Genomic DNA, 12,745 nt, shown 5'->3' with positions numbered 1-12,745 from the left:
TTAGCTCCTGCACTCTACTAGGGAAGATCCAGGGAATGCGAGAAGCTTGTTAGGAGGCCGAGGAAGTTTCCCGGAGCCTCCCATACCCCTCTCCCACAGGCTGGCTCCCAGGGCTGGCATTCCCACCAGGCTCTGCTGTGTAGAAGCAGCTTAGAGGATGAAAACTGAACTTTCTGTGCACTGTGTTTATCAAATTGGGCAGAAGGCGAGTGACTGATGGCATGTAGGTAAGAACAAGAACTGCTGGACAGGCCTTGAATATTGCACAGGATTGCTCTGTTCAGAGGATGCCACACTCATAACGTGGAAAACCAGGGTTTCTGTCCTGTTACTGCTCCGGACACTGCTTAGTCTGACAGTGTGACCTCCCCCACCTCCTCTTTTTTGACCACTTGTTTCCTACCTCAAGCCATCCACCCCATGAGCTTAGTAGGCTGGCAGCAAGCATGAGATGTTGCAGTGCACTCAAATTCAAGTTCCTGCAAGGAGTGAAAAGGCAAGAAAAATTACACTAGTGGTATTTAAAAACAAAAACAAAAACAAAAACAAAACAAAAACAAAAAACACTTTTGCCCCAGCTTCATTAAAACAAAATTAAGTTCTTCATACAGGAAGCTATAGGGCAAAGAAATAGAATTTGAACCCTGGAAAACTGGCATGTGAGACTGTATGAAGTCAGATCTAGCTGGGGATCATTTTTGTGACTGTTCTCTGCACATCTTCCCAATTCAGTTCTTCTTTCTGAGACAGTCAAACACTGCACAATGTGCTACATGAGATATCATTGATGCTTGCATAGCAGCATGAGTACTTCCCCATGCCCTCTTGAGTACAGCTTCTGTGATAGTCTGCAAGATGGCATTCACTGTTTTCATAAGTGCATCATGTTGATGCTGATAGCTATCACAGGATCAGCTGAGGCACACAACAGCTTCTCAATTGTTAGCAGCTTGTAATGAGCTATCAAATTGTAAAGAGAAACCCTTTCAATTAGTCTCATACATATAACATAGCATTTAATGTTATGAAAAGGTTGCAATCTTTTCCGTGTTTTTCTGAAGTTGGCGAATTCCCTACATACAGGGGCCACTCACTTTCCTTTGTGTTACTCTTCAGCTTAATTAATTGGAGTATTTAGTTTTTGTGTCTCAAGATAATGAACTAAAACACTTAGAAAAACTGTCTTGTGGCTTTTCTTTACAATTCCTGCTAGCAACTTTTCTCCAACTTGGTATTACACTCCTCAGGAATACTTATTCCCATTTTGTCTTGGCTCAACCTCTCATGCAACATACAATGCAGTTTCTCCGCTAATCTTTAATCTTCTGAGTAACATTTCTCTGGTGTTACTATTTCAGATGGTTTGTTAATGTCCAGCCATGAGAGATCTATTACATCAACCTTCTTTGATACTTTTTCTAGAAGAAAAAGTAATTTAATTTGGGCACACGCAATACCTGTTAAGTTTGTCTAGGATATAAACTCGCTTTCCATTTTCCTCAAGTTTTTCATTCTTTCCTTTCCTTCAAGATTTCTTTTCAAGTAGTAATTACCTAAATGTAACTGTTTGGTGTAACTTCTCTGATTGCTATTTTTAAATATTGGCACTGTGTTCTTGGTCTCTGGTCAGCCGGAGTCATCTGCAACCTGACAGCTTCTTCTTTCTTTTGTTTCTGCTTCTGCCAGCCTCGACATATTTCATCCTCTGAGTTTTGCTGCCATCTTAGTTGTGATCATCCCGTATCCTCATTGTTATCTATATCAACCTGTTTCATCTTGAATACTGAGATCAAATTCTCATTTAAAGCTGTACTTAGATCATCCTCAAACTGTGTCCTATCCGTATTGTATGGCACAATCCCCCTCCCCCCCCCCCCCCCTTTTTTTTTGCTCCCTCCCTCCCTGGGTTCTCTTATTTTTACACAATAGTCTTGCTTTTTGTTTTTTTCCAAGATAATTTTCAAATTTGCAGAATGGCTTTTGTTCAAGCTATATGCAAAATGGACTATTTTTTCTTACAGACAATATGATATTTTTCATGGACCTTTGAAACTTTTTCAAAATCTGTTTCACACTTCTTAAAATTGATTGTATGTCATTTTAGTGAGACATGTTTTTATTTAAAAACAAAATCTAAAAAAGAAAAGCAACAGCTCCCATACTGCAGATTGGAAATTAGTTTGTCCTTAGCAAGTGAGATGGTTTTGGCAGCAATCACACTAAACAGGGATTTTCCAATCTTGGCTGCTAACATGAGATTCCTTGTTTAGGATCACATTGCTTGTAGATTACAGAATTGGCCACAGAATAGACACACTACTCAAATGACAGATTTGTCCAACCTGTGCCGTGTTACAGGAAACGGGGCCATGTTTTGTAAACCAGAGCTAATATTTTCCATCTGTAACCAAGTACAAGACTGATGAAGGACATAAAGAATATTCTGCAATGGAGAACCATTGCAGAAAGAAATCTTGAGCCTTAATTTGCATTTCATTTTTGTTTATTTCTCTCATTATTTGTAGTGTCTTGAAAATGAATATAATTCTTTTCTAGTATAGTACATCTTAAACAGTCCAAAGCAGCTATAATCAGATTCACCAGAGAGCCTTTCAAAGTTCTTCTGTGCTTTAAGACAAAACATTTCCATTTAGTAGCTGACTTTGTAACATTCCCATGAAAAACGCATTGCGTATGTTATTGGGTGGAATGTCAAGAATGGATCATTTTGGAGGCTTCCTGCCTCTACAAGGAGGGATCCTTTCTAAAGGATCTGAACAGGCTCTGCCAATATTTTTTTCATTTTTTTTTTATTTTTCTGGTATACCCAAACAGATATGTTATGAGAAAACCAAGACTCACTTCTCCCACTTCTCCCCTATCCCAGCAATCCCCCTGAACATGACAAATCTAGAAATGAAGCACAAGGTGTCAGGCAAAAAGAGCTTCCTATTTCTCATTAGAAGTAGTGCTAAACAGCCCTGCTGAAGTACTGCTTCCTCTTCACAGGGGTGTGTGTTGAGGCAGGGGGAACCCTCCTAAACAACTAGGGGTACCTACCTCTGATAAACAGCTCGAGTTACCAACCTCAGAGGTACTTGGTAGTCAGTGAACAGAAATAAAAATCAATCTGTTCCTGAAACAGGTATCTCCAGTAGGTTGAATGATGTGTTGTGGACCCCAGAAATGAATTAATGGTAGTTGGATGTCCTTGTACCTTTGTATTTGGCTCTAAGTATTTCTCCTAGGCTGTGGTGCCTGCAGCACTCATAGGGCTGTTTTAACTGGTGTGAAAATGCTCTGTGAACAAAGTAAGTCGTCCTCTGCTCAGTTGTATCTGATAGCAAATGACTGGGTAAAGCCCATGAGTGGCACGTGTTATTCTACCACCAGCGGTAAAATATTGGTTAGTAATAATATATTTCTGATAGGGAGAGAAAACTTATTTCTTGGTGCTTATAACACAGCTATTTTCAAGCAAAGTTTAGTATCAAACAAAATGTTTTTCTAATACTGAGTGAAAAACTTCTCCAGGAGCAAACGGGCTGTGTAAGGGGAATATTGGTGGCCCACCATAAGGTAACAGTGTCAGGGATGGCTACTTCAAAGAAGCTGTCATCCTATCTCAAGCAGTTAGTGTATAAAAAGAGTGGTGGAAACAATTGGAGATCAATTTTGTTTAAAAGAGAAAGAACTCCTTGCTGGTTGGCATGACAGGGGTGTGTGTTTAGGAGTAGGCATGCTCCAAGTTCCTACTTTTACCAAAACAAACCTAGGGCTGCTGCCTCTAATCAGCTCCTTCCTGTTGCATCTTCCCCTCTCATCCCTGTGCTCCGCTTGCACCTTGTGCTTTCAGCAGTGGAACTTGTAGAGGAATGTTTGTTTGGATATTTTAGCATCCTCTTAAGGACGTTAAATCAGTAGGATTGCAAATATGCAAATTTACTGTGGTAAACTGCTTTGGTGTGCTGCTAGATACAGGTATGGTTGTATTAATCATGCCATCCCTATCCATTGCACATAAGACGAAATAGTTTCAGGGCTGCGCTGGACTGAGGGCTCATTTCTGCCTGTACTCTACAACATATCTAGGATGAGTAACAAATTTATTGTCGGTGTCTTCCTGGTACAGGAAGTACAGTCAGGACAAAAGTTTGCAGTTGTCGTCCTCTAAGTTGTAAGGCATTTTTTTCCCATAAGTACTTCCTTTCATTTAATAGCTGTTATCAAATGTAACTCACTATTCTCATACGAATGGTTGTCTCATGTTTTCCTGGAGAAATGTGTATTATACAGTGAATATGGAGGTGTGTATAAATTTAGTGAAAATTTGGGTTTTGGAGTAGCACTGGCATTAGATTAGGGCTGGAGAAAGATTTTCAGCAATTTTGATGTTAAACCTCTTCTCTGAATGTTGCCAGCTGAAATACAAGGATGGAGATAATCCTGCAGCAATCTGTTTTCCTACTTCTCTGTTCTCTGTATTAGCCCTTGACATCCTGCCCCCAAACACCCCGGCCACACAGAGCTGGGTCAGCTTCCACTGAAGCAAGGACAAACCTTCTCAAACGCAGCCTTAGGTTTGGAATAAGTTGTGTGGTTCAGAGATTGTGTTTTGACCAAAAATCAAAATCCCAATGTGCTGAACCCCGTGAAGGCACCTCTTCCTGCCGTTTCCAGCACTCTGCTGGAGCAACACAAATTACTGATTATCCGGCATTCTCCACCCTTCTGTTTTGATTACTTAACCCTGGTGCTCCTTTTTACCATAGTGCTCCCCACAGATTCTCCAAGTAACAGAAAAAAATATGGAGAAGTTATTGGGTAGTCTTGTTCTCTTGCTGGATGAGACGTGATGAAATAGAGTAGCAATTCTGGCAAAGTGTGATCTTTGACCACCAAACATGTCCTAGCGCCAAAATCTGACTCAAATGCTGGTGATCTGACCCCAGTCTGATGAAAAATGAAACAGGACTGCCCTCCAGCCTCACTTTTCTCTTTTGGAAAACAGCTCAGAAATGGCAAAGGCTCTCCAGCCCCTCTCTTTAGCAACCCTCACAAATATTCTATGCTTGGACATATTTGTCGCAGCTTGTCCCAAGAGCTCAGCCAAGTCAGGGATTCAGCTTTACTAATCCCAGGCAGCTTCCTGCAAGATTAAGTATCAGGAAAAGAAATATGTTCTCTTACAGCAAAACTAAACTTCTACCCTCTAGCCTTGTGCCAGAACCAGCACTGCCACTCGCTCCAGTTTTGGTGATGGAAGGGAAGGCAGATGCTCTGGCTGCCTTCAGCCTCCTTCCCATCCACCCCAGAGCCTGTGAATTAGTGATAAATCAGGCCTCAGTTTTAGGCTATCAGCATCCCATAGCATGTGCACAAGTCCTAAGTAGGGTTTCGGCTGCACCAAAATTGGTCTGTTGTACGGGCAAAACATGACCTTGAAACCAAAGCCTGCCTCCAGCCAAGACACTCTAGTGCTAGTTGCCTCACTCAGATTTATTTTTTCTGCATTTTCACCCAGTAAGAGTGAAAAAACTTGTTCTAAGATAAATGTTGAGTTTGCTTTAGATTAGGGTTTGAGAGACAAGACCTTCTTTGGCCAACAAGTAGGTGCACTTGGTAATACTAATTCTTCTGCAGTGAATGCTGATATTGTAAAATAATACCTTCTCCACCTTATAAAGCAATAGTCATTGATATTTGGTATTGTTTTTGTTAAGGTTAAGTCTGGGGTTTGGGCTTTGCTTAGGTCTGATTTGAGAAATAAAGAAGCCTCATTATTTACAGTTGATGTTGGTCATGGGGAGATGGGATGGTAGCTAGGACACCATTTTTCATGTGTTTAGTGAGGAGAAATTGAGAGCAGCCTTTGGTGGTTGCTGTTTGGGGATGAAGTTTGGTTTGGAAATACAGAGCTCGTTTCCCCCAAATCAAAGGCCATGTGACAAAGCTAATCCTTCTGAAACAAGAGCTGGCATCAGCATTGCTAAATGCCTTCTTGCTGTTTCAAAACAGCTGAGGGACAATCGGCTGTCTCTGTCTGCTGGGCTGGGGCTTGCTGAGGGTGGTTGAGGTGAAAGCCAGTCGTGAGTCTGCTGCCTCAGCCCTGCTTTGGTCAGGGAGCTGAAGAGCAGACATCAACTGCTACGTGTGTGGGCCGTGCTACTTCTTATGGTTGTATTTACAATCCTGTGTTATTAGCCAGAGCCCTAACACTAACTCTATTTGTAAGACCCCACTCTACTTTGAAGCATGGTTAAGTTTTAGTCTTCCTAAACTGAATTAAACACTTTGATAGTATTGAGGCATTAAAACCAGGAGTGTACCCTTGAACCCGGTGTCACTGGGAGCACTCTATATGGAGGAGTCAAGTTCATTGCTGGAGTCTCCAAGAGACTGGACGAGGGACAGAGCTAGGAAGGCTGCTGCCTCATCGTTACTTTACAGTGAGGTAGAGCTTGTCACAGCACTGTGAAGTCTTGAGTTGGGCAAGGCTTCTATGTGAGATTTAGTCTTCAATTAACGTTAGCACGGGATTAACATTGTAGTTCAGAAAAACAGAGACAAAGTAGGATCGCATCAGCACCGTGTGGCTAGCACCTCGCTCAGGGCAAAATCTGTTGAAATTAGCAGGTAGGAGTTCTTGTCCTTACCAAGGCTAGTACTAGTAAGAGGTAAAATGTTTATGGATGGAGCTGAGATGTCATGACAGTGTTGTGACAGAGTCTGAAGTTGTCATGGTCTGACTTTGGGTCAGACTTGTGGGTTAGGTTTATTGCTGGCCTTGCAGCTCCAAACACCAGGACTCCACCTGGTCCAGATAACTGGTTTTCCAGCTCTGATTCAAGAGGGAGTTACTGAAGGATAGGTGCAACAACAGGTCAGGAGTGGGACTCGCTTCTGCTCTTTGCCCTGCCTTTCAGGATCAGGCAAAGGCTGGGTCTCGGTGTGTGGCTGTCTAGTGACTCTCTCTGGGGCACTGGTTCCAGGTGGGATTAGCACAGGATTAAGTAAACGCATGGGGCCAGAAGGAATTAAACACCTTATTTGCTCATAGTTCCCATTGTTTCCCTTTTTGGGAAATTTACTTTTCAGTGTGTGTCCACTCCACTCAGAAGTTCCTTTTGTGGGTGATAAGCGAATCCCTGAGAACAGCTCTGACCCCTTACATTTCTTTTCAATGGCAAAATGTTATTTATAGTAAGGAGTTTGACTGAGGCCGTGGAATTATTGGCTGTGTGTTTCATAAAGCAAGCCAAATGGGGAACAAAAATAATTCGGATTCAAGTTCCTCTAAGCCCAAGCTCTGCTACTATTCATGGGATCCATTAAAAAAATAAAAATACTAATTAACACCTTTCAGATCTGCTCCATTCTTCCTTTGTCTTGCAGAATTTGGACTTTTAGTCTAAATTAATCATGGAAAAATAAGAATTTGGTGTAGTGGGAATCCGGAACCTTCCACCCCAGGAAACTTCAGATGTAAATGCCTTGTAGGGCAGCAAGGCGAAGGATGCTGCCCGCGTCGGCAGAGGAGGAGGAGGATGGCGTAGAGGCGGTGAGATTGCTGTCACTCAGACGCTGCCAGGAAGGGCTGCTTGAAGGGAAAGGTGACTGCGATGTTAGAGTTCGGGAAAAGCCTTTTGCAGAGCATGCCCCGTGCTGAGGAGTGACCTGGGGTGCCCTGGAGAGGCAGCTGGGTGCCAGGTCGGAGTCAGGTGCGGACACGTGGCAAGGGGCTGCCTCGCGCTTGGCCTGAATGTGCCTTAACTTCACGGGAAGCTTTGACGTGGTTTTGCCAGGAGGGAGGTCTGCGGTGAGAAGGGAGGGAGGGAAAGCTGGAAGTGCTTGTGCTGAACTGCTGCAAGTCTCACGTGGGCCTGTTGGTGTTTTGTGCCCAAGTCTCACTGCATGCCTGCCCCTGTTTTGATGGCCTGTTTTCTGCTGGGTGTTTTCCCTATGCTTCTCCAGCTGTAACGGAGCAGCAGCCTGATAGTCATCTGTCTCCTCTCCCCATCAGCTCTGATGATAGCCCTTTAGGAAGGTGTGAGTTGAACACCCTGCAGTGGCTCATGGGGGAGCTAAACCTCGGGTTTGATGCCTCGTTACTTGGGTAGTGAGCTGGCATCACTCACCTCCAGGGCTGGGCATGAGCTTTCAGGCAGCTTTGGCAGGGACCGAGCTCAGGACCGGTCCCCCACATGGGAATGAGCTCAGCCCTGCACCTAAGGGTGCTGGAGGGTTCCTGGGTCTGTGGTTATTCCCCACCCACCCGCTGCCCCCCGGCACGCTCGGTGTGCAGCCCTAGGCTCGGGTCTCGAAGCAAGCACTGCCCGTTCCCCCGCTCCCCAGGCAGGGCACTTCGTTGGCGCTTTCCTCCCCGCGAGGACCATCCCTGAAGGCTGATATTTCATTTCACCACGCTGCCACAACCCTCCATGACAGGGAGAAAATTTCAGTCGCTCGCCTCATTTGCTCGCAAACCTTTATAAATACCGCGACTAATAGCCTGGGTAAGTGGAAGATTAATTTCTATACCACCTGGCGGCAAGCTGTGGATTAGGCTGTTGTCCCTCTTGTGGGTTTAATGTTCGAGGAGCAGAGCGCTCAAGTGCCCAGACAATCGGCCTCTTGTTTAAACAATGAGCTTATAGGTCTTGTTAGCCAGCGCTCTTAAATTTTCATTTTCTTCTGGTATGCAGCCTTGTGTGATGTGGAGAATTGCTTCGGTGCAGAAAGACTGTAAACCTGTTCAATTAAAGGAAATGCTCAGATCCAGCTGTTGGTGTCCCATGAATGCCAGTGGTCCTAGCAAAGTAAATAAGGCCGACACACTCCGCCCTTGGAACAGATATGAAGATTTGTGCCTTAATTCTCCTGAAAAAAAGAGTCTTTGTTTGGAAGGGACCGTTAGTAAAAATAAGAGGAATGCAAAGGCTGATGCATAAAATACCCGGTTAGACAACGTCCTCTGCAGATAACAGTGAGGTCTCTATAGTATGAGTCTGGTGAAAGAGCGCTGTAAATATCACGTACAGTACAAGATCCTGTTACAGTTACAGAATTTTCTTGTAAATGCTGAATGCCTTCCTCTCTTGTGAAGAGACACATGTTGCAGATTAATTTATCCTATACTTTCACTTCCAAGAAACAGACTAACAGGCATAGCTGTGGTGCGCGCACACTTGCCGTGTGTGCAAGGACGTGCCTCGCACCATTTGGTGTGCGTGTGGAGGGGCCTTCTCGGTGCCTCTTCATTTGGGGATGGGTCGGTTGGTGGCAGGGCCCTGCGGCTACTCACGGGTGCCAGAACAGTGTGAGGAAGGATGGCCGGTTGGTTATGGCAGATGTCTTCGTACACGTCAGAATAGGTATTTTTAATTTTATACAGCTATATGGACAAACACACATTGGTAAAAGATGCTTCTCATGTTCCTGATTGAGAAGGGTTGTAGTGGTTTCAGATGCTGAACACGCCTCATCCACCAGTGCCTGGCAGCCTACCTAGGGCCTGTGTCTCACAGAGGGGCTAAAAAGCTGAGACAGTGTCAAGGAAAGGCAGATGCTGGGATGGGGCAAGCCCTAGGAAGAAATGCTGGGCCATGGACCCAGGCTTCAGCTGGGCAGCGCAATTCATGTCACAGATCATGTAAATCGTGTCCTACATCCCTAAAAGGTGGTGGAGTCCGGCACCCTGAATCATTGCCACAGAGTGGGGGCAAAATCTCTCATCTGCCACTGGGAAGCACCTGGGCTCCCCTAAAGAAGCCCCTTCTGGGCTCCCTTTACTCAATCCTGACGTCTTGTCTCCCAGCCTCACTTTATTCATTTTTTAAAAATTGTGAAACAGGGACCTCAGGCTTTGGTTTCAGCTGCTGAGGTGGAAACATGTCTCTGAATGGTGCTTGGTGCCTGGCTGCGCATTGCCAGCAGCTCCTGCGTCCTCGGTCTTCTGATTGTAAACAAAATGATGTTGTGTTTTGGTTTACTAGCCAGGATTTTGGGGCACTAAGGGTGGCAGCTTGTCCTAAATACCCACTACTGAACTGGAAAATGAAGCTCTCAGTTGTTAACTGGTTATTCCAAGCATCTTCTCTGCTGTCAAGCGTCTATCTCCAGCCTTCTATCTATGCATGTATATGCATATACACTTCAGCTCTCTGTATATATGTTTGGAAAAGCATTTCTATAGACATAGATGTGCATACATTAAAAAAAAAAGAAAAAAAAGTTTGACTGTCTTGTCAGGTTGGGAAAGGGCTGCGGTGATTTCAGTAGCCATGGAAGATGCTTTGGCCCAACAGCCCCTGCTTAGCAACTTTCCTGACATTGGACTCTGTTTCAGGTGGGAGCTGAGCCCATGGCCTCTGCTGGGATTTTGTCTGAAGAAATCCCCTCTGCAGGGACGTACTTGCTCAAATCAGCTGCTTCTGGTTAACGCTGCAACACCAACACACCTTTGAAGGAGTGTAAAGAAGGTAAGGAAGGTGTGAGCAAGCGGTTTGTCTTGCTGTCTGAGAGGGGCGTGGATAACAGGAACACAGCTGCCTTTGGTTTTGGATTTATTGCAAGTATTTGAAGTAGACATTATTACTGGTCACAGTTGGCAAGAGCTGCTCTGTCAATTAAACAGCAGGTAGTTTGAGATGCAGCATATTGTAATATGTATTTGTTTTCTTTTGTCCAAGGTAAAAATGGCCAAAATGGAGAGGACAGTGTGGCCCAGGCGTTTAAGCGGTATTTTACCATGGCGGCATGGATGGGATAGGGCTGAAAATCCCTCCTGCTTCCCAAAGATCTGTCTCTGTCTTTCGATAAACTGCTATTATATTTGATTATATTAAAATCAAAAATGTCCAAGCAAGTTGAGCCAAATTGCTTGTGAGGCCTGGGCTCCTGACTGGCTTGGATGTGTTCAGGACTTGGATGTGTGCAGAAGTGTGGCTGAGGGTTTGGGTCAGCCCGTAGCAAACACACGTGCAGAGGCATGCAGATGAAGTAGTTGCAGGACTACACTCCAGCACCTCCACTAATGACCTCTCGGCTCGCAAACTGCGGCACGGTACAGGGGGTGGGGACAAAAGGGACAAACAACACCGCTCCAGGCGTCCAAAAAGCCACCAGGGATCTGGGCAGGCTCCTGTTGCAGAGCAGTCAGACTGGCTGGCACCCCAGAAGGGGCTTCTTCATCCCGCAGACAGCTGCAGCGAGGCCGTGCCGGCACACGCAGCCAGGCACGAGGGGGCTGGAGGGGAGCAGCCACAGACCCTCACCAGGGGACAGCACGCAGCCCCCCAGCCCCACGGGGACAGCACACACTGTGCCAGCGGGCTGTGGGCTGCAGGGAGCAGGGGTGGCCCCATCTACAGGGGAAAAGGTTGGCTGGGGGCAGAGCACAGAGAAAGGGCAGGAGGAGGAAGAGGAGGAACACAGGCAGCATCCCATGGGTACTGGGATCCTGTTAGGGCATCCCGTTAGGGATCCCACACAGTGGTGATGCCCTAACAAATGGCACATGGCCCACGGATTCTTTAGCTTTCATCCCGTCATGTTTGTTTTCATGGGCATAGCAAGTACTACTTCTTAAACTGTTGGCTCTAGACTCTCTTACCTTTCCAGAGGAATTTAGTCCTGTGACACATGCAGCTCATGTTATCTTCTGAGAGAGTAGTTCGGTTCCTTTTACTCTTTACACGTAGATATAATGTTGTATACCCTCAAACTTGAATCATGTTCTGGACCAAGTTGGATACTGACAACTCTGTTTCCTTCTCCCCCACCCTCTCTCCTTTATTTTGTAGTTATCAAAAATAAAGCTTTTTACTCACAGACCTGCTTCCCTGAGGAGCTTTGTATACCCCAACCTTGATAGTGCCTCCAACCCGACTGTGCAGTTGGTGCTTTGACTAAACACGTGTCAGTTTTCTGCTCCTACTTTCATCGATCAGTGTTGAGTACTTCCCAAGTTCAATCACACCGGGTTTCAACCCACCTTCTCTTCTCCCACCCTGTCAGGCCAACCTGAGCTGCAATCCAGCAACGCCACCCGGGGCATGAGGTGTCTCCCCGTGCACTCACGCTATCGAGCAGCACATGGTCGGCCCTGGAAGTCAAGTCCAAGTTGAGTGTGTAACCTTACTCCCCAGTGACAAAGCTCAGCTATTTCAGCTGCGAATGTGCTGTAGCCGCCAGGAGGTCGGTGGTGCAGGATTCCTGCTAAGAATAGCGTCGATTCGGAGGCTGGTCACGTAACATCTTCACACTGCTGCTGGGCACATGCACGTAGCAGACAAAGTGCCCGAACCCCCAGATTTTTCTGTCAGGGATGTTGACAAAGTAAGCTTGGCACAAGAATGGTGTTGTGACCCACCTGCCATAGCCTAAAACATTCAGTTCCATAGGGCAGGCTTTAGGAATAAAACCAGGCAAGCACCCTAATTAATGTGGGTGTCCTGCAGTAGGGTGCAGGCCTGAGCCCTGCTGTACTGTTGTCAGAGTGACCAGAAGCATCTGTACTTGCAAAGCTGACTCCGTACGTACCCAAGCATCACACGAGGTGCCTGCCGTTCTCTGCCCAGTCTGAGGTACACATGTGGCAAAACATCCCTGGAGGCAGCAGACTGAGGAATAGGCCCTAGGAAACATCATCCCCCAGCTGATGTCCACATCTTAATTTTAGAGCAGGAGCTGCTGCCCGGATGCTTTCTTCTCTGCTCTCATCCCATTTCTGCAGCCAGCATCC

The 12,745-nt window shown here is 45.7% G+C and overlaps 1 long non-coding RNA gene across 2 annotated transcripts in view; it reads left to right on the top strand.

Moving 5' to 3' along the window:
• LOC137857931 (uncharacterized) overlaps window positions 1-12,745 on the top strand; it is a 39,833-nt gene that overhangs the window by 24,873 nt on the left and 2,215 nt on the right. For both annotated transcript variants that reach the window (XR_011097398.1, XR_011097399.1), the window contains exon 2: window positions 10,349-10,481. This is a non-coding gene — a long non-coding RNA (uncharacterized lncRNA). The remainder of the gene's footprint in view (window positions 1-10,348; window positions 10,482-12,745) is intronic.

The sequence above is a fragment of the Anas acuta genome, chromosome 5, assembly GCF_963932015.1.
Source record: "Anas acuta chromosome 5, bAnaAcu1.1, whole genome shotgun sequence".
Classification (NCBI taxonomy): Eukaryota; Metazoa; Chordata; class Aves; order Anseriformes; family Anatidae; genus Anas; species Anas acuta.
The sequence above is the reverse complement of the archived record's forward strand: the minus strand, read 5'-3'. Positions and strand labels throughout refer to the sequence as shown.